We start from the raw sequence: 22,077 nt of genomic DNA on the forward strand, positions 1-22,077 counted from the left end.
ACTTAAAAGCACAAGTGTTATGATTTCAAAGCCACCGATGTGGAAAATACTGTCGACAAAAGTACAACTCTAAGGACAAGTTCTACACCAAATGTCGTTTTGGATTTCCACGTCTTGTAATATCGAAAGAAAGAGTGAATAGTTTTATGTCATCTTTGCGACATACTATCACAAGAAAGTCTCCAAAAATACCTACAACTTAAGAAGAAATGAAGTGTCAAAATACATAAATGACTACAACCCAGTCATTTTGTCCATGTGGAATGCTAAAATGGATATTCAATATGTTGCGGACAATTCCATTGCCGTTGCTCGATATGTGACATCTTATATTACAAAATCAGAAAAGACAGAATTGAAATATGGCCGGGATGCCTGTCACCCCCTCCCAACACAATCCCCAAGGATGGGAAGACGGACGCAGTTCTGAACTTTTGGAAGGCGGGAGGGAGTTACCCTCCCGGACGTATTTATTAAAATATGAAACAAAATTAAAACATAAAATAAAAGTTTCATATCATGTACAATTTTCATTTATCACATTTCGATGAAGACATGTCCATTGGCTAACCTTAACAAATCTCTAATACAAAGGTTTCCTAGCCGAGTCTAACATCCTGCAAATGCATACTTTCTAAATTAAAATTGTACATCCTAGCATTACGGGCCAACGGCAAGGTCGCAACCGGTGTCAGATCCCTACTACCAAAACTCTCGCCCTCACGGTGTGAGTGGCGGCCGCGCAGAGGACTGTACCCTCTGTGCCAACTCCAATTTCCCTTGTCTTGTTGGGGGCCCCCCATTTTAACTTGACGCCATCTTAAAGGTCGTCCAAGGACCTGTGTGAGGTGTCTGTAAGAAGGCAGCGTGGACTCCCCCCCACCCCACACTGTCTATCACATCCGCCGTCGCGGATATCCGGGCCCCGGGAAATTCGTAGGAGGGTCATATAGCCGCCTCCTCCCCTGGAAGGGGCATATGGCCGTCTTCCCCTAGGCGACCCATACTTAGTGGGTGCCGCCTCCCAGTGGGAGGGGCCAATGGCCGCCTCCCCCCGGGCGCTCCCATCCATAGTGGGTGGCGCCCCCCTCTAGGGACCTTGAAATTACTGCTCACCGATCATGACCTTACCGCCCGACCAAAAAATAAATACGACATTTGATTACCTACTAGGGAAAAAACATCATCCTGTCTACTTGCAATATTTGTCTATACTACAAGAGAAAACAGTACCTTCAGACAGACAACATCTCATTAAACTAGACCTTCATATACCGCAATACAGAGGGAAGAAGATGTTAATCAGAGAAAAAGACTTTATTGCAAAACTAACATTGCCATAAGGGGCTGGTGGGTGGGTCGAAATTGCTCCTTGTTCCGTCGAGGGCTCACGTGCAACGAGTGGGTGCAGCTTCCAAGCACAGGAACAAGAGGATGCTTCTTCGGATTCCCGCTCTCTTTATTCCTCTTCGGGAGGGCGTGAACCCTCCGCCGGTACGCCTACTGGGCGTGGCCATCGGTGTAGGTGTCTAGGACAACCCCTCTTGGGCGGGAAAAGGTGCGCCCCGGCTACGCCACTTTGGGCATACCAGCCGTGACACGCCCCCCGCCCAAAATGGTTTCTCGGGAGGATCCGGGCCCCCAACCATACGTTCGGGGGGACCGAGTGGTCCCCCCTTTCCATATGGACGGGATGCCTGTCACCCCCTCCCAACAGAATCCCCAAGGATGGGAAGACGGACGCAGTTCTGAACTTTTGGAAGGCGGGAGGGAGTTACCCTCCCGGCCGTATTTATTAAAATATGAAACAAAATTAAAACATAAAATAAAAGTTTCATATCATGTACAATTTTCATTTATTACATTTCGATGAAGACATGTCCATTGGCTAACCTTAACAAATCTCTAATACAAAGGTTTCCTAGCCGAGTCTAACATCCTGCAAATGCATACTTTCTAAATTAAAATTGTACATCCTAGCATTACGGGCCAACGGCAAGGTCGCAACCGGTGTCAGATCCCTACTACCAAAACTCTCGCCCTCACGGTGTGAGTGGCGGCCGCGCAGAGGACTGTACCCTCTGTGCCAACTCCAATTTCCCTTGTCTTGTTGGGGGCCCCCCATTTTAACTCGACGCCATCTTAAAGGTCGTCCGAGGACCCGTGTGAGGTGTCTGTAAGAAGGCAGCGTGGACTCCACCCCCACCCCACACTGTCTATCAGCTGCGTGAGTCGCTTCACCTGCTTTGAATATGTCCCCGGCCCGCCTCACGTATGAGTGGCCCACGACCCACACCACTCTCTCTTTAGCCGGTGATCTCTGACCGCTGGTCCCCTGGTGCCGGGTCGACTGCAAATTCCGCCCGCATAACATGCTCGCGAAACTGTAAATCAAACAGAAGACAAGAAGCGTGAGTGCATGTAACTTGACTTCACAACATGTGCAATCGCACATACCTTTTAAAACAATTCGAGGACCATCGTCCTAAGTGTTTCACCTCTTCAACACTCTGACCCCTGGCTGTAGCCTCAGTAGCAGCCCCTATCCTAAAGGAGTGGGTCCCAAAATCGCACGGGTCCAAGCCCGCCGCTGCGATTGCCATTGTTAGCACCCTCTGAAACTGAAACCTCGTCAGTGGGGAGGCATCAATGTGTCTCAGCAGACTCCCCCCCCATGTATCCGCCCTCAGCGCCAAATATTCCTCAACGCACTTTACCGGGCACATGGGGGACCCTCGCATGCGCTGGACAACAACACTGTCTCCCATAGCTCTCTGGTCAGTCTTGGACTTAGCTATTGTGACTCCCATTGAATCACCCCTAATTAGGATGTGATCCCAACACAGACCTCCCTCCACATCTTTCTTATTCTTTGCGACCAGTTCGCTCACCTGCATAGCCCCATGGAACGCTAATGCGAAAGCGGCCCGGAACAGAACTGCTTCGAATTGGGAGGAACATGTTGTGGGTAGTATCGACATAAGCAGGGACAACCTTTCTAACCCAATCGGGCGCCTCTCGTCTACTCTACGACCTTCCAGGCGTTGCCAGCCACGAAGGGCTTTCTTTACCAAAAAGGACGATGTCGGGTCCTTGATGCCATGCGCCTGCGCCATGAAGGAAATGGCCGCCCGGTGCCTATTGGCCGTTGCTACTGATCGGCCTTCCCTGTGTAATGCTACCAGAAACTTTAGGAAGCAATCCTCCTGACCCCATTTCTCATCCCCTGCCGGACCCAAAAATGCACAATAGGAACGAAACGCTCCTTCGTATGCCTTCCTCGTCCTGGGGGCTAAGCTTGCTGCCACGAGGTCTTGTAATCCGGGGCACCGAGTGGCCAGAGTGCTTCGGGGAATGGTGCCACCGCTAGGTCCGCAGAAGGTAGATAACCCCTGAACGCCTGCATATGTGAACGAGAGTGCATCAGCAGCATGATTCAGTACACCCAGCACATGTTTCGCCCTGAATTGCACATTCAGTCTCATGCAAAGTAGTACAATTTCCTTCAACAATCTCAATATCCACTTGCAGCGTGCTGCCTGATTATTTATACATTCAACAACAGTCATATTGTTGGACCAAAATACCACAGAGCGATCTCTGAACTCATCCGGCCATGCCATCAGAGCCACAAAAATAGGGAATAGCTCGAGGAACCCAATGTTATTAGTGAGACCGCTGGTGTGCCACCACGTCGGCCATGTTTGCGCCGACCATCGATTACCAAAGATGGCGCCAAATCCCACGCTCCCCGCCGAGTCAGTCCACAAACCTAACTCGTCCGAAGACGCTGGTGGCTTGTTCCATACCACTCGGCCGTTGAAGTCCACCAGAAATGCCAACCAGATGCGCATGTCCTGGCGAACCTCTGCAGACAGTCTCGTGCGGTGGTGTCCTTCCTTGAGACCAACCATGGCTTGTGCAAAAGAGCGGGAAAAGGGGCGGGCCATTGGTATCACTCTTAGGGCAAAGTTAAGCTGACCCACTGCTTGTTGTAACTGATGCAGGGTCACTTTCTCCTTACTAAGGCACAGTTCCAGGGAAGCCCTGAATTTCGCTACTTTCCCTACTGGCAAACGGAAACATCCCTCCACAGAATCGAGTTCAATTCCCAGAAACTCCAGTGAAGTAGATGGTCCCACCGTCTTACCTGGTGCCAATGGCACTCCGAATTCCTTCATGAGGATGCAAAAATCCTGTAACGCCTGTGCACATTTAGTGTCGCCGGCTGCCCCCAAGAACAGAAAATCATCTAAGTAATGCATAACATGGCTATGCCCAGTGGCTTCGGTGAATGCCCATTCCAAAAAACAGCTGAATTTCTCAAAATAAGCACAAGAGATGGAGCAACCCATTGGCATACATCTATCCATGTAGTAACGTCCTTGGAACACAAAGCCTAACAGATGCTGATCCCGTGGGTGTACCGGGAGCAACTGGAACGCCGACTCGATATCTGACTTCGCCATCAGCGCTCCGGGCCCCAGGCGATTCAACATGGTGACGGCATCATCGAAGGATGCGTACCGCACCGAACAAGCTCCCGGGTCAATCGCATTGTTCACCGAGAGACCCTTCAGAGCCGACAAGTTATGGATCAGCCTAAATTCCCCTGGGTCTTTCTTGGGGACCACTCCTAACGGGGAACAGATGAAATTTGTTACTGGCGGGTGCCCATATGGGCCTGCAACCCGGCCCAGGGTAATCTCTTTTGCAATCTTCCTCTCCACCACCGCTGGATTATGCTGAGCCGATAGTTGGTTTCTACACAGTGGTTCCCCATGAAAATCCTTCGCCGGGATGCGGAAACCATATAAGAATCCATTCCTCAACACCCCAGCGGAGACATGATCAGGGTATTCGTTTAGCCAGGGGATCATTGCCATGATATCAACCGGGGTAGGTAACGGTACACAGTGGTCCCCCTCAGTCTTGTTTGGACCCACCTCTACCTCCCGACCCGCCATTCTTGGATCTGCACGAACTCTCGGGGTGCGAGGAATTCCCGCAACCTGCACACGCATGTCTGAACTTACATGTCCCTTGCGGTCTGGTGCAGTTGCCCCTGTTAAAGCTCCAACAAACCCCTCTCTTTCCCCCATTCCCACCAGTCCTTGCTTGGTGGTCGCCACCGGGGCCCGCTCGAAAGGGCACCGCGGGCTGTCGGCGGGAAAACCCCAACCCATTCCCGCCTGGCGAGGACGTCTTCGTCGCGCCCGGCAGGAGCTACTTCTGCCAAGAAATCGAGTCGAGACAATCCCACGTCAGCGATGAATCGTACTCTTTGGCCTTACGGAATTTCATATCGTAACCCATCCATTCATTGCCCTCATACGTTTCATAAAAATCCATTATTCGTGCCTGATAGCAAGATAATTCAGGCAAAACCTCGGGCTGACGTTCCCCAATAATTGCAGTAAACATCGCAAAGGCCTTGGCCCAATTTGTGATTGTCTCATCAACCCTGAATCCCGACATCTTGGCTCGCCAGACACTAGGGTGCCACAAATCTTTCTGCGTCTTAGCATACTCCATCTCGCGATGGTCAGTCAGCAGAGAAAACATATTTACATACTTGTCAGCCCATATCAATTCTTTCGTGGCCAACGGGATATGTTGAACCACTCTCTCCCGTCTTGAAGGCAAAGAGCCCTCCCCCGCAATTGGCAATGCCTGCTTACCCGGCTCGGTTGTCGTTCCCGCTGTTTTCTCGATGCCAGCTGCTGGTCCTTCCGGGGTCACCTGTGGGGGGACAAGAGGGAGATTCGCCTTTGCGGCATCTCGCGACTGCCGCAACTGCTGTATTAGTAACCTGGTCTCTTCGGCCGTGTCTCCAGGTGCCGTAGCACCCCCTGTTTTTCCGCCGAGCCATGCGGCCAACTGGGCGGCCAATTCAGGAGGCATGTCCTCCTCCTTGGCGGGCGTAATCACAACCGGAATCGGCTGACCAGCGTCCGGGATTGGTACCGGGGCCTCGACTAGAATGGCAGGGCTCGCCGGGGGTACCTCGGGGACCGGAACCTCCCACCCTGCCGGCCGATTCCTGACCCGTTTACCCCTACCCTCGGGGACAACTCCCGGCAATGCCGGGCCTATTACCTTCTTTGGTTTACCCGGATTGTTCATCGCAGCCATCTGCTTCTTCATGTTCGCCATATCTCGGCCAAGCGCCGGGACCATAACAACGTTTCGTTCGATCTTCGCCATTCTGCTTACCAGCATGCGAAGCACCTGGTCAGTGTCGGACTTCTTTCCTGCCTTCTTGCCAGACATTGTTTTCGAATATTCGATCCAAGTTGAGAACACGATCCTGGAACCTTAGCCTCGAAGTCGCTGAAAGAGAAACACAAGAATTACAAGTTCTCAAAATTGCTCCTTGTTCCGTCGAGGGCTCACGTGCAACGAGTGGGTGCAGCTTCAAGCACAGGAACAAGAGGATGCTTCTTCGGATTCCCGCTCTCTTTATTCCTCTTCGGGAGGGCGTGAACCCTCCGCCGGTACGCCTACTGGGCGTGGCCATCGGTGTAGGTGTCTAGGACAACCCCTCTTGGGCGGGAAAAGGCGCGCCCCGGCTACGCCGCTTTGGGCATACCAGCCGTGACACGCCCCCCGCCCAAAATGGTTTCCCGGGAGGATCCGGGCCCCCAACCATACGTTCGGGGGGACCGAGTGGTCGCCCCTTTCCAGAAATGTGGGAAGAGATTTCCTACGAGAAAACTCTAAGTTTGAAATTATACAGTTTCAGTTTGCAGATGTTATCGCATCGAGAAATCAGAGAATATTATTGCTCAGATCAGTTATCATCGGCAAGTCTATACTCCAAATCTAGAAGAATCCTTTATGTGAGTCTAGGTCTTGCAGCAATGCGAAATCGGGTACTGAAATCTGTTCAAGAAATTGAATATTTAGCAGAAAAAGATCCAGAAAGTACAGATATTTTGAAAACGAATGTGTTGGACACATATTACCCAAACAGAAGTCATCATCTTGAGAACATGTGTCTCTATAAAGTGCTGCAAAACTACACTTGTAAACGGAATACTACAGAGAACATCAATGATGGCAAATATGGAGTCAATGGTTCTAAAGGATGTTTGGTGAAAGAAACAAAAGGAAATTTGATTAATCACAGGAAGCTGAGTTGTAACACTGCTGATAAAAGGGAATTTTACTATTTAGCTCTTTTAAAAATATTCAAACGATGGCGATCAGAACTGGAATTACTTGGAGATTTCCAGAGCTATGAAGATTCCTTTAATGCTTGAAAAGATAGCATACAATGCACTGCTTTTGCAAATTATGTGAAAATGTTGAACAATGAAATTGATCAAGAAGCTACAGTTCTCAAGACAGTCAAAATTCTGCTGCACAGAGTCAAGATCCACTAGGACAAACAGTTGTTGAAAACGAAACAGCAATAGCCATGAATGAGGTGGAAACAGCAATGTATCAAGCTCAAGTGATGTCATTTGAGATGTCATCAGTGATGTAATCAGTGATGTCACTGACCATGTCATGAATGATGTAATATGTGACATCATCAGCAGTGGATTGCAGGTGCGCGAGTTGTAACAGGGACTTTCAATGGCTTTATACAAGTGAAATGTCCAGCTAACTATAACACCCCTGAAACCTATGTTTTTTTCAGTGAATATATATATATATATATATATATACCAACCCGCCCTGCGCAGCATCGCCCAGAGGTGCTTTTCAATAACTATGCATGCTTGGCCTGGTAGTCACAGAACATGGAGTGACTTTCCAGTGATGTCCACGATAGGCATTCACCATTTGGTGGCGGAGAGGCGTACAACCAATCAGCATAGGGCAAGATACTTTATCTGTGATACCCGCCCTACACCTGAAGCAACACACCACTGGCGCTGAGGAAGGCTCAAGTTACTGCCGAAATGCATCCGCCGATAGTGGTGGTGGAACTGCTCTTTTTGCCTCTATGATGGAATAAAGGTGTTTCCTCATGTTCCCCTGCGGTGGCCTCGCACTTTGTCTTCGGAGGAGGTGGGAATTGGATATGTATATATATATATATATGTCAGAAAACTGGTATAATCCTATTTGTAGAAACCAGAGTCGAGGCCCCAATTGTGTTCTCAGTGCTCAAGGTTTATTTGGCAAAAAGATAAACAGCCCCAACGCGTTTCGAGGTAAGCCTACCTCTTGGTCACGGGTGGAGTAACATCATTTCACCATTCTTTTAAAGTAAACAACGAGATGCATTTCGTCATGCATCACGTGCCCATAGACATTGAAGAGATACTGCAATCAGGCTACAATGTATCAGTGAGTTTGTTTTCACAGTAGTTTCGTTTGTTAACTACTATCCCAACAATATATACAATATGCATATTGGCTTTGCAGCTAAGTATACCGGCAACTATTAACATCGTGTATCACATTTATCTAAATGAAAAAATAAATGTCAGAAAATATATCAATGCCTGTTCAGTATAAGTTGTTTCAAAGAAAATCTCAGCCCAAGTGGGCTTTTAACCTCCACAATATTGTTCATAATGTTGAGTCCTAATTCTGCCCAAGTGGGCGTGCAGTCCTTTCCTGAAAAAAACGAAACAAACCAATTTCAGCCTGTGTATTCTCATCATGTACTGTGCAAGTAACTTAAACAAGTGCTATTAAAAAATATTTTTTAACTTTCTTTAAAAGATTCTACATTGCTACAAAGACGCGACAGAAATCACTTAATTCCTTAAAATTACTCATACAAGTGTACTGCTAGTTCTTCTCCAAGGTTGTGCCCAATCGGTTGAATGGTGTTATATTTAATTATATATTTGGACTCCAGTTTCCGTAACTCTAGCCATCTGTTTCCACCTCTCTCTTTATTTTCCACACAGTCTAGCACTGTAAATGTCAGCAGATTGGGGTTCTGATTATGTACTGCCGCAAAGTGCCTTGCTACTGGGTATTGGTGGTTCAGGCTCTTTATTGCTCTTAGATGTTCTAATACTCTGAGTTTAGCCTGCTTCGTGGTGCACCCAATGTAAAATTTGTCGCATGGACAGTGTAGTGCATAAATAGCATGGTCAGTCGTGCAGCTAAGATGTTTGGTGATCTTGTGTGCCTCCTGGTCTTTGGAAATCACTATTGATTTACAATTTTTGCTAGTCTTACATGCTTTGCAACGTTTACGAGGAAAAAATCCTTGTATTGCATTTGTTTTGGGACATTCTCTGATTAATGTCGTGCTCAGTGTGTCCCTTAATGATTTTGCTTTCATGTAAGTTACTGATGGTGTTTCATGTATGGCCTCCCACAGATCTTTATCCAATTTCAGTATATCCCAAAATTTCTGTAAACTCTGTCTCACTTCCCAGGACTGACTGTCATACCGGGTTATGAATCGGATTTTGTCATCTGTAGGACGTTCTTTAGGGATCAGAAGTTCCTTTCTTTCCTTTTGATCCACCTCTCTTTCTGCCTGGTTGATGATTTCATTGGAATATCCCCTTTCACGAAATCTTGCTATCATAAGTGCTTTTTCCTTTTCATAGTGTGGCCCTGTACTACAATTTCGTTTAGCTCTAGTCAACTCTCCCAAAGGAATGCTTCTTATAAGTGTAACAGGGTGACAACTTTCAGCGTGTAGGAGACTATTTCCAGCTGATTTTTTGCGGAATAAGGAGCTTGTTAAAACTCCATCCCTCACCTCAAGATTGACATCCAGGAATTCCAATTGAGTCTTGCTCATGCAGCTAGTAAATTTCAAATTGAGACCATTGTTATTGATGATCTTTTCAAATTCCTGAGCTTGTTCGCGGGTGCCCTTCCAGACACAAAAGATGTCATCAATAAAACGGAGCCAGAGGACGGCGTGGGTACTAAAGTGGGAGATGTTACTCACCACTTGCTCCTCCCACCAGCCCATGAAAAGGCCAGCAAAGCTGGGGGCAAAGCAAGTACCCATCGCCGTCCCCCGTATCTGTCTGTACATTTTTTTATCAAATATGAAAAAATTATTTTCAAGACATATCTGCATCATATGCAGTATCATGTTAGTGTGGCCCCAGTGGGAGATAGATCGTTCCTTAAGAAAGTGTCTACATGCTTCTAGCCCCAGATTTTGGGGAATGCTTGTGTACAAGCTGACGACATCAAAACTGATCATCCAGTAATCAGAGTTCCATGTAAAGTTGTTAATTTTTCTGAGGAAGTCAGATGTATCCTTAATATAGGATGGTAGAGACTGGACTAGTGGTTGTAAAAAGTGGTCGATGTACCTTGAGGTTTTTTCTAATAAACTACCCACTGAGGAGACAATCGGTCTCCCCGGAGGTTTCACCAAATCCTTATGCAACTTGGGCAGTAGGTACAGTGCTGGCACCATGGGGTATTTACACAACAGGTATTTATACTCCTCATCTTCAATGATACCACTAACTTTCCATTCAACAAGTTTATCAAAAAACATTTGCTTCATGTTATTGTATTCTAGTCTTGTGGTCAAAACATAGTTTTCCTGGTCATTAAGTTGCCTGTACCCTTCCTCCAAATACATCTCCACAGGCCACAGTACAACGTTACCACCTTTGTCACTGTTCCTGATAATTATATCAGTCCAGCTTTCCATCTCTTTCAATGCTAGGAATTGGTTATTAGTTAGATTAAGTTTGAGTTTGGGTCTTCTTTTCTCAATTTTACGCATTTCATCTAATACCCCTTGTTCAAAACTATCGATATAAATATTAGCAATATTAGGTACAAATATCGACTTAGGTCTGAACCCGCTGGCACTGCACATATTAGTCCTTTCAGATTCCATCAAATTAAGCAGAGGATCTACATTCACATTTTCACAACCTGCTAATTCCTGAAAGGCTTGTAGTGTTTCTGCGTCATTCGGGGTTAACATGCTAGGTTTATCAACAGTATTGTCCTTTTTTAGTCTAATTTTACTCGCAAACCATTTTTTTAATTTAAGCTTGCGAGTGAACTTGAACAGATCAATACGTGAGTTAGTAAAGTTAAATCTTGCGGTGGGACAAAATGACAAACCACGTGAAAGTACTTGCATTTGGGCAGCCGTTAATGTACGTTTAGAAAGATTTACCACTGTTTTCTTCATCACTTCTTCGCAATCTTTCCTCTGGTGCGCGTTCCCACTGGACTGGCCACCTCGTGTGAGCTTCCTCCTCTGATGGCCCTGTTTCCTCCTCTGCCGCCTCTTCCACGATTCCTTGGGGGCGTGCCCATCTGGCGACCTTGTGCCATTAGAGCCACTTCCTTTAAAATTCGGTCTTTTGGTTGGACCGATTCCAGCTGCTCAGAGGTGTCGCTTTCCTCAGATTCACTTTCATGTGTCTCCAGGGTTTTATCACCTTGTAATCCTCCCGTCTGATCAGCTCCCTCTGGGCTCTTGGTAGCTCGTTTAGATTTCCCTTTCGTGTTGGCAGAGTCTCTTAGGGCATCGAATTTCTTGGCAAAGGTCAGAATCTGTCCCTTTTTGTAATCCACCTCATCACGAATAAATTTTCTTTGCTTTTTTTCTTTGATTTCTTGTTCGATTTTTTCTAAACGCTTATTTATTTTGGCCATCTCCGTTGCAAAATCAGTTTCTGTACATATTTCTTTCAACTTGCACGTTATGCTTTCAATCTCTTCATTCAATCGACCACATTCCTTTTCAGCATCTGTTATCAGCATTTTCAGCATATTTGTCGAGCAGTTATGATTGTTTTCCATCCAATCATTGATTAAAGCAGGGTCCGGTTTCTGAAAAGTGGGTACAATAAAGATACGTAATCCACGGGGAATGCGGTTACATTCTACGTATTTTGTGAGAGCTGCCGCATCCCACCACTTCGAAAGTTCACGTTTTAGTGCTTTCCCCAGGGCATCCCAGAGTTTCTTACTTTCGTCCGCTATTGACACGGTTGGTGCACTTTCCTTCACAGTATTTTCCTTGCTGGTCCCAGCGTGGGAAAACAATTTATCTGCCGCGTCTTTTCTCCTGCTGTTTCTCAGCTCCGCCATTCTCACCTATGCAGCGTGCCCCCCGGCGTACGGCTGTGAGCACTGAAAGCGATCCGTCTTGCCTGTTGCAGAGCCCTGGCGTGTTATCACGGCTGCTGCGTCTGCCTGTAACTGAAACTGACTTTCCGGTGGACTCGTGGAGTTAGGAAAAATGCAGTCTTTTCTTCCGATTCACTTAACCAATGTCCATCAGCTGCGGTGATAACACAATCTTACCGCAACGATTTCAAGCAGTTCCCGTATCCAGGCGAATTAGTTTCAGGCGGGCAGAAGCGTTTAAATTTAAACACAACACGAAAAAGCGGCGTGCTTCTGCCTCTTGCACAGCGGGCGCTCGACAGGATCGCCAATCCTTAAATAAGTCAGAAAACTGGTATAATCCTATTTGTAGAAACCAGAGTCGAGGCCCCAATTGTGTTCTCAGTGCTCAAGGTTTATTTGGCAAAAAGATAAACAGCCCCAACGCGTTTCGAGGTAAGCCTACCTCTTGGTCACGGGTGGAGTAACATCATTTCACCATTCTTTTAAAGTAAACAACGAGATGCATTTCGTCATGCATCACGTGCCCATAGACATTGAAGAGATACTGCAATCAGGCTACAATGTATCAGTGAGTTTGTTTTCACAGTAGTTTCGTTTGTTAACTACTATCCCAACAATATATACAATATGCATATTGGCTTTGCAGCTAAGTATACCGGCAACTATTAACATCGTGTATCACATTTATCTAAATGAAAAAATAAATGTCAGAAAATATATCAATGCCTGTTCAGTATAAGTTGTTTCAAAGAAAATCTCAAAGATTTCAGGAAAGGACTGCACGCCCACTTGGGCAGAATTAGGACTCAACATTATGAACAATATTGTGGAGGTTAAAAGCCCACTTGGGCTGAGATTTTCTTTGAAGCCTGATTGCAGTATCTCTTCAATGTCTATGGGCACGTGATGCATGACGAAATGCATCTCGTTGTTTACTTTAAAAGAATGGTGAAATGATGTTACTCCACCCGTGACCAAGAGGTAGGCTTACCTCGAAACGCGTTGGGGATGTTTATCTTTTTGCCAAATAAACCTTGAGCACTGAGAACACAATTGGGGCCTCGACTCTGGTTTCTACAAATAGGATTATACCAGTTTTCTGACTTATTTAAGGATTGGCGATCCTGTCGAGCGCCCGCCGTGCAAGAGGCAGAAGCACGCCGCTTTTTCGTGTTGTATATATATATATATATATATGTATATATATATATATATATATATATATATATATATATATATATATATATATAGATATATATAGATATATATAGATATATATATGTATATATATATCCCCTGGAAAACTCGAACCACTTCCTGATTTCCGCAGCAGCAGACAGGCGAGGAAAGAGACACAGACCTCCGAGGTATTTCAAGTGGGCAAGATGATTTTATTGCAAGTGACCCAAACACAACGCATTTCAAGCCCGTAAGCCCTTGATCACGTGTCATAAGTGAAAACACCATCTACTATTTTAAAGTGAGTTATGCCCCTCCCAGATCTTAACGTCACAGGTCATGTGATCATAGGCACAGAAAACATACTCGTGTGGCTACTCCCATCATTGTATGGTTCTACATAGAGGCAGATTAATATAGTATGACACACACAATTTATATATATATATGCTCAAGAAATAATTGAAAAACATGTAAAGTGCTGAGTGTCAAAATATTTGTAAAATAATAAATACAAATCATTTTAAAAGGTCTCATTGGATAAATTCAAGACTACCAACATGGTGATAGCCATAACGTTTTCATATTACCGGTTAAATTCGATTATTCTTTTGAATTACGTGTGCTAGAAAATATATGCTTAATATTGTCTCTATTCTAACATCATTTCATCTTTGTACACGTATAAACCACCGGTGGGGAGGCATTGTGCAAAAGTGCATATCTTAACAACTAAAGTGCAAGTGTAGATAGTATACATTTCTCAATTTATCCAATGTATATTATAGGTCCAGCCATCTGTACACGAGAAAACTGACTGTATTTCTAGTTCATACAGTGGTAATAACCATATTTAGATCCTAAAAACATTTGAATATATGTAAAAAATATATAAATACACTATGAGAAATCAATACGAGAGAAAGACAAATGCATACAAATTTTAACAATTAATATTTTTACAATATATTTACAAATGGACGTATTTCATAATATTATTTACAGGAAACTCAACTAGTGAACAGGGGGAAACCCAATGTAGCAGTAATATGTGATTTATAAAAAGCTGCGCATATCTTCAGTCGTATTCAAAACAGTTGGGCCATTTACAATCTAGCTCTAGAATATATTTTGTTTCGAGCTGACGGAGTTGGCGCTCTCTGTTGCCACCTCTCCTTTTTCTAGCTACAGCGTCTATTACATAATAAGACAAGCAATTGATGTTATTAGCATGTACTCTCTTAAAATGTCTAGCAACAGGATATGTTGCATCACTGTGAAGAATGGCCCTGATATGCTGCAATATCCTGACGTGCACCTGTAGCTTCGTGCTACCCACGTAGCTAAGCCCACAGGTGCACGCCAGGACATATACATCATATTCAGTTTTGCCATTATAATTTCCCATTATTAAACTGGGAGTAGTCCTGAATGGTGTAAAGTATGTTGACATATTGCACCCAAATTTGCAAGCACGACACGACGCACACTTAGTGAAACCTTTCTTGGGTGCCAACCAAGTAGTTACCTTTTTGATTTCGGGTGATACTCGATCTAATATAGTGCCCATGGTGCTACTTCTTCTAAATGTAATCACAGGTTTTGCTGCAATTCTACTTTGAAGAATATTGTCAGTTAACACCACTGGCCAATGTTTGTTGACTATCGCTCTTATCTGTTGTTCATCTCTATTGTAGGTAGTGATTAATCTAGGAGTGTCGGTTCTAGTAGAGGTAACGGCAGTACTGGATATATCAGAGCTATCATTATCAGGAGCAAAAAGGCTTGTTCTAGATCTAGTTTTAGCCTTTTCAATTGCTTCCTGTAGGATTTGTTGAGAGTACCCCCTGATTTTAAGTCTAGCAACCAGCTCTTCCTGGCATTTGTTAAACTCATCCTCGTTGCTACAGATTCGTTTTCTACGTAGGATTTCTCCATACGGAATACTTGCAATGAGGTGTTTCGGATATATAGGTAGGTAGTTTTAGTTAGGGCCTAGTTTCCACAGGAAATCCGCAACATTCTATTGGGAATAACTTTGGCGCCGGTGGATGAATCTTCGTGAATTTCTCAAAGAAGATGGCCCGCTCCGCTCCTTCCCTGAAAGTTTTGTGGTGATTCGTCAAGTGGGGGCTGAGAAAAAAGGGGGTCCCAAAACGTGTTTTCCCCATGTTATTTTCCATAGGACGATTAGACACGGCTACAGCCCTAATGGCTGAATGGAATTACAAGAAATTTGGCAACATGTTAGTGTCTGATTCGCAGATCACCCTTTTCTTTAAATTGTGTAAATCCCTCCAGTAGTTGTTGAGAAAATTAAATTTGAAAAAATGTATATATCTATAAGCGCGCACCCTGTGCGCACCCGTGCGCGCAACATTGTGCGCGAGCGGAATTCTGATTTGCTATTAGACGTCTGTCAACATTCAAATCAGTGGAAACCAGGAAGTGTTGGCTGCCATTTTGTCAGTGCGAGGCAGCAAAGAGGGCAACATAAAGGTGAATAACCTGAAAAGGAGGCAGGGTAAAGAGTCCCTGACCCCCTAGGCTTTCTCAGGGGGTCCCTGTAGAACCCCAAAGGCCCCCCCATTTTTTTTCAATCGTGAGGTGCGCGCACGGTGCTTGCACCTCCCGAGGCAAAACAGAGTGAAAATTAAAAGTGCAGAACGTGAAAAGGGGGAAGGGTAGAGTCTCCCTGACCCTCTAGGCCTTCTCAGGGGGTCCCTAAAGGACCACGAAGGGTAAAAAAAAAAAAATCTTTTTTTTAAAAACGCGAGGTGCGCGCACGGTGCTCGCACCCTTCAGCTGCCATTTTGTGTAGTTTCAGAAGAGAGTGAAAAACGAAAGTGGAAAACGAGAAAAGGGGGAAGGGTAGAGTCTCCCTGACCCCCTAGCCTTCTCCCTTTACTCCCTTTACCCTGGTCTACTTCTCCCTCTCCGTCTCTTACTCCCCTTCCCTGTGTACGTCCCCTGCTCCCCTTTTCTCACTCCCCCTCCCACCTTACTACACTCCCCTACCCTCAGTCCCCTTGTTTCAGTTACTCATTGACTCCCCTTTCCTCACTCATCATACTCCCCTTTCCTCACTCATTCTCTCAGTCCCTTCCTCCCCTTCACTCAATCATTTCAGTCATTCATTTATACACTACACATTCATTCAAAAAAAGACTGACACAGTGTATAAGAAATACAGCTCTTCTTGGAAAAGTGAAGTTAGTTCTGAAAATAATTTTTTTTTTGTTTTGTTCTTTTATATCTTTTTTTCTTTTTTGAAAGTTTTATATTTTTTTGTGTTTTTTGTTCAAGAACAGGAAACAGGAAATGAAAAATTGTTCAACGGGAACAAAGTAATGAAATAAAAAAAATTATCTCCTCTGGGAGCACTGGTGCTGCACAATTTTAATTTCGATAAAGTTGAGCTCACGGTAGCAAAGTTTCTCATTGCACATATTGCACCTCATGTGCACTGTGCTCAGGAACGGGCGTATATCCAATGCTGATGTAGATGGTGAGGAATAAGGTGCTATACCAAAAACACAAGGGGGAGGTAGAGCAAATAAGGATTGGATTCCTGCTCCACAAAGGTACTTTAATAAACAAAGAGAATCCAACACAGAAGTGGGGTGAAGTGTTCAACAGATGTTGAAGCACTCAGTGTTTTGTAAAATACCCCTCACACACCAAAAGGCCCCTTGGTGTCATGCTTCATCATCGGGGTCTTCGCACCCCTCTAACGGGATGCGGCGTGCTGCGACCAACGACTACGCAGGAGCACTTATAGTAAATGACTATATGTGGTGCATGTGTGTGGGGTGTATTTACAAGTGAGTGTTGGGATGTGGTGAAAATTTAAAAAGTACCTGGCACATGAGTATAAAGGAAAACATTTTATTCTGAACTCTGGCTGGTACTATTAAAAGGGTGCAGTGTGAGGTTGGATCTGTTATATTAAAGAACAGGACCTCTGGTGTGCGTCAACATGTTTCGGAGGCAAGCTCCTTCTTCAGGACGGGGGCACAACTTCCCCACCTTACTCACGTATTTCTAAATAAATGTTATGTTATGTTATGTTAATAACTTTATTAGGCGCACAGCTGCCCCAGCGAAGGGGCGTCCTGGTGCCTGATCAAGTGCCACAACACAACAAATCGATGCTGGAAAGAGAGGGGATCAGTCAGCAGTAGCGAACAGATGAGTTTTTATGGCGCGTCTGAAGAGAGTCAGGCTGTTCAGGGCACGAATATGGACAGGGAGAGAGTTCAACAATCCTGCCGCCAGAACTCGAAAGGAACGACCTCCCATCCTACTCAGTCTGAACCTGGTCTTAATCGCCAGATGAAGAGATTCCGACCTGAGAGCCCGCGTGGGAACATAGGGGGAAACAAGACCCGCAAGGGCTGGAGGAGAGGAGAGTTTCAAGATCTTAAATGTTAGACAAAGAGCCTTGAATTTAATTCTCTGTCTGACCGGCAGCCAGTGAAGAGAGGTCAAGACTGCAGAGACAGAACAACGTCTCGGAAGGCCAACAATGGCCCGCGCCGTGGCATTCTGCACCCTTTGCAGCCTAGTAGCCTCCGCCTGATTCACTCCAAGCAGCAGTGCACTCCCATAGTCCAGCCGAGAAAGGATGGAGGCTTGGACCACCAGTTGCCGAGTAGGGGGGTCGAAGAATTTGAGGACTGGTCTTAGTCCTCGCAGAATACCATAACAGGTAGCTGCAATCTTCTTTGTGTGGCTGGTAAAGGAGAGTGTAGGATCCAGCCAAACCCCCAAGTTCTTAACTTCGGCAGCTGGGATGAGAGTCACCCCCAATTCTGGAGGCCACCACTGATCTCCCCAGAGTTTTGCCTGCTTCCCAGAATCAGGACCTCGTTTTTTTTGGCATTTAACTGTAAGCAGTTAATGCGCATCCAGTTTGCCACGGCTATGAGTCCTGTGCAGAATCTGGGAGCAGTCACCTCAGGGTCCCCACTGAGTGTCACCGCCAGCTGCGTGTCATCGGCATACGATGTCATGGTTAAGCCACATTGTCTAACGACTGCAGCCAGCGGTTTCACATATAAGTTGAACAAAGTGGGGCTCAGTGCAGAGCCCTGAGGGACTCCCAGTCCCAATGGATGGAAGGAGGACTGACCAGGTGGAATGGCCACTTTAAAAAACCGGTCCGAAAGGAAAGAGCGAAACCATTGGAGAGCCGTCCCCTCAATTCCCACTTCCTCCAAACGCCGCATCAAAATGTCATGAGACACCGTGTCAAACGCGGCGCTCAGGTCTAACAAGAGGAGCGCCACTGTCTGCCCCGCATCCAGCACCGAACGCAGATGCTCAGTCATAAAGAGCAGAGCAGTTTCGGTGCTGTGTTGTGCACGAAAACCATTCTGGCTCTCGTCTAGAATATTATTTCGAGAGAGGTGGGCAGACAAGATGGAGTTCACGTGTGCCTCAGTGACCTTGGCGGTAGAGCGGCAGGTGGGAGATGGGACGATAGTTCTCAGGTAGCAGGGGATCAAGATTAGGCTTCTTCAAAATGGGGCTGACCACTGCTTGCTTCCAGGAGGAAGGGACCACGCCCTCAGTGAGTGAAAGATTAATCAAATCCAGTATAGGCTCACGACAAAGGGGCGGGAGAAGTGTAAATAGCTCTGGCTTCAGCGGATCTAAGGGAGAGCCAGATTTAATTTTGAGGCTCAGAGTGTCAAAAGCCTCGACAGACATAGCAGGCAGGGAGGACAGAGTTTTGTGGACCGTAGCCATCACACCAATAGGCTCAACCCCGGGCACGGATGGCATAAATCCTCGGTAGATTGCCTGCACCTTCTCCACGAAAAAGGATGCCAAACTTTCACAGTGAGAGTCCGTGCAGATTTCTAGCGAGGTGACCCGTTTCCCCATCAGGTCTTTGAGAACCATAAAAATTAATTTAGATGGGTTAGGGCTGCTCAGAAACTCAGAAGCATAGTATGCGGCCCGGGTTTGGCAGATTGCCCTATGGTAGATCTTAAGCTGGGCAAAATACAGCGATTTTAACGTGGGATCAAAGGATTTCCTCCAAGCCCTCTCAGCTTGCCGGCATGTTCTCTTGAGCTCGGCAAGAGTATCATTATACCATGGGCTGCGCGTTTTGGCGTGACATTTCGACCAGTGCATTGGTATAAGAGAGCCAAGGGCGGTTAGGACCCAGTTACAGAACTGCTCATATCCCTGTTCCACATTCGGCAGATTGCCCAGGGGCTGCGCCTCCAAGATCTTAACAAACTCCTCCAGTTTGAGCTTACGCCAGTTTCTTTTAAGGATCAGTCTGTCCACAGGTTTAAATTGTGGGTCATCTAGAGGGCATGACACTTTAACCAACAGATGATCGGTCCAACCTACCACCATCGGGCCAGATGCCCTAGCCCGAACCAGGGTGGTAAAGAAGGGATCAAGGATGTGACCTCCTATGTGGGTGGGGGAGGTAACTAGTTGGTTCAGTTGCATGGCTTCAAGGTCCGCTAGCAAAGAACTGATGGGTGAGGATGACGTCTGGTCAAGATGTATATTAAGGTCACCTACGATGTTAAAGTTAGCACATCTAGGAGCTAACGAGCTAACCACATCAGCAAGAGCGGCCTTGAAGACAGTGTCGTTCCCTGGTGGGCGGTAGATAAGCATGCCGCTAAGAGTGAACTGATGACTGAAAGTGACCTTAAAAGAAGCGCTCTCGCACATCGGTAGATCTAGAGCTTTCCAATCAACCGGAAAGCAAGATTTTGTCGCCATGGCTATGCCACCTCCCCTAGACGTGTGGTTCAGAGTAAACACTGTATAGGTGGAAGGAAATGCCAGATTTATTATAGCAGTGTCAGCGTCCTGCAGCCAAGGCTCAGTGAGAAAGATGAGGTCAGGAGAATCCTTATCAATCATGTCCAGTAGGGACAGATGGTGCTTGACCAATGAGCTCACGTTCAGGCTCCATATGCTGAGTACTCGCTCAGTGCTGTCAGTACGAGTACTTAGGGCAATCCTTTCAACAGAGCGCACCACAGTGGGGGTATCCAGAGAAAAACTGCCACAGACACAGTCATAAGGCCCCGAAAGTGGGAACAACGAATCATGACCACACGCCGGAAGACCGTCTCTAATGGAAAGGAGATCGGCGCGATTGTACCTGATCGTCGCGGTATTATGCATGGTGATATGGTGGCTGGAAGCCAGAGTCCATAGCCCGCACCCGCTACCTCGACGCGGACGAGCGCAGACGGGCAGGACTCTGGCACGACTCCGGCTAAGCGACGGCGTCCCACTGCGCGTTCCCGCTGCGCGGGAGAGGACGACTTTAAATAGGCGTCTCAATGAGCAGCTCGAGCGTCGGGACGCTCCAAGATGGCGCCCGCGAAAAATATCACTCACCCAATCCAAGATGGCGCCCACAGGAATCCAACCCTGGGACCCGGACCCGCCAAATGGCGGTGCGTGTTCCACAAATTATATGCGAGTAAGGGGACAGGTGCCCAGACAGAGCGGTGAGTTAAAAACAGGGTAGAAATCAAATAAGGAGAACCAAAATACACTGAAGGTCAAGTTAAAAACGCAGCGCACTGGCAGCGCGACCTGCGCTAATGCAGCACCTGATCAGAAAGGAAAACGCACGAGTCCGCCTTAAATAGGCGTCTCAATGAGCAGCTCGCGCGTCGGGACGCTCCAAGATGGCGCCCGCGAAAAATATCACTCACCCAATCCAAGATGGCGCCCACAGGAATCCAACCCCGGGACCCGGACCCGCCAAATGGCGGTGCGTGTTCCACAAATTATATGCGAGTAAGGGGACAGGTGCCCAGACAGAGCGGTGAGTTAAAAACAGGGGAGAAATCAAATAAGGAGAACCAAAATACACTGAAGGTCAAGTGAAAAACGCAGCGCACTGGCAGCGCGACCTGCGCTAATGCAGCACCTGAACAGCGATCACAGTGTATTTACAAACAAAGTGAAGTATTAGGCTAAGTGTGCCTACAGCGGTCTGCTACAAGTACAATGACCTGTAGAAAGACAAAAAGAAAAATAAACTAATGGTTACCCATGTAACGGGTAGTTCAAGCAGGTGCAGTCACCTGGAACCTCACCATTTGCTTGTAATAAGCCCTGTAAACGAAAAGGTACTGACATCACATACAACACAGAACACATAAACACTAGGAGTTACTGGCAAAAGTTGTCATACTTATGAAGCTTGCTTGCTTGCTTCATGAGCAGTAGGAACGTCAGGGGTGTTGCTTGTTTGCAATCTGTAGTGAGGAATGATGAAGGTGTAAAAGTACGTTTCAGGTTCTATACTCACAGGATCGGGACACAGTAATCACCGTCTTACCCCCACACGCTGCTCCGCTGGTTTGAGGTGATTGCAGGGTTTGCACTATTTATACCCTGTATTTAATTGAACGGAAATGTTAACATGTCCAAACATGAGTGTTCCGCTATTTGTAGTTAATTACTTGCCCATGTTTGGAGCGTCCGATTTTTAACCATACATATTGCAGCTTGTGTGTCAGAACGGACTTGCGATGGACCAGCGTCGCTGCGCGCGAGTATTCGTCTAGTGCGCATGCGCATTGTTCAGGTAGTAGTCCGTCGCGCATGCGTGTTGCAGTTCAGCGATCGCTCCCGGTGGCAGTGGTTTTTTGCGCATGCGTACTGGCACACAGTGCATTATTCGTGAAGCAGTGTCTCATTTTTTGATTTTTTGATTCTTAGGCATATGTGAAGGAATCATATAAACAATCTAACCTAACACTGTTATCTAGGCTGTGGTGGGGGCAATACTGGCGGTTACAGTTATTAGAAAAACGGTCAATGAGGCTCATTAATTTG

Source organism: Lissotriton vulgaris, chromosome 2_2, assembly GCF_964263255.1.
Source record: "Lissotriton vulgaris chromosome 2_2, aLisVul1.2, whole genome shotgun sequence".
NCBI classification, from domain to species: Eukaryota; Metazoa; Chordata; class Amphibia; order Caudata; family Salamandridae; genus Lissotriton; species Lissotriton vulgaris.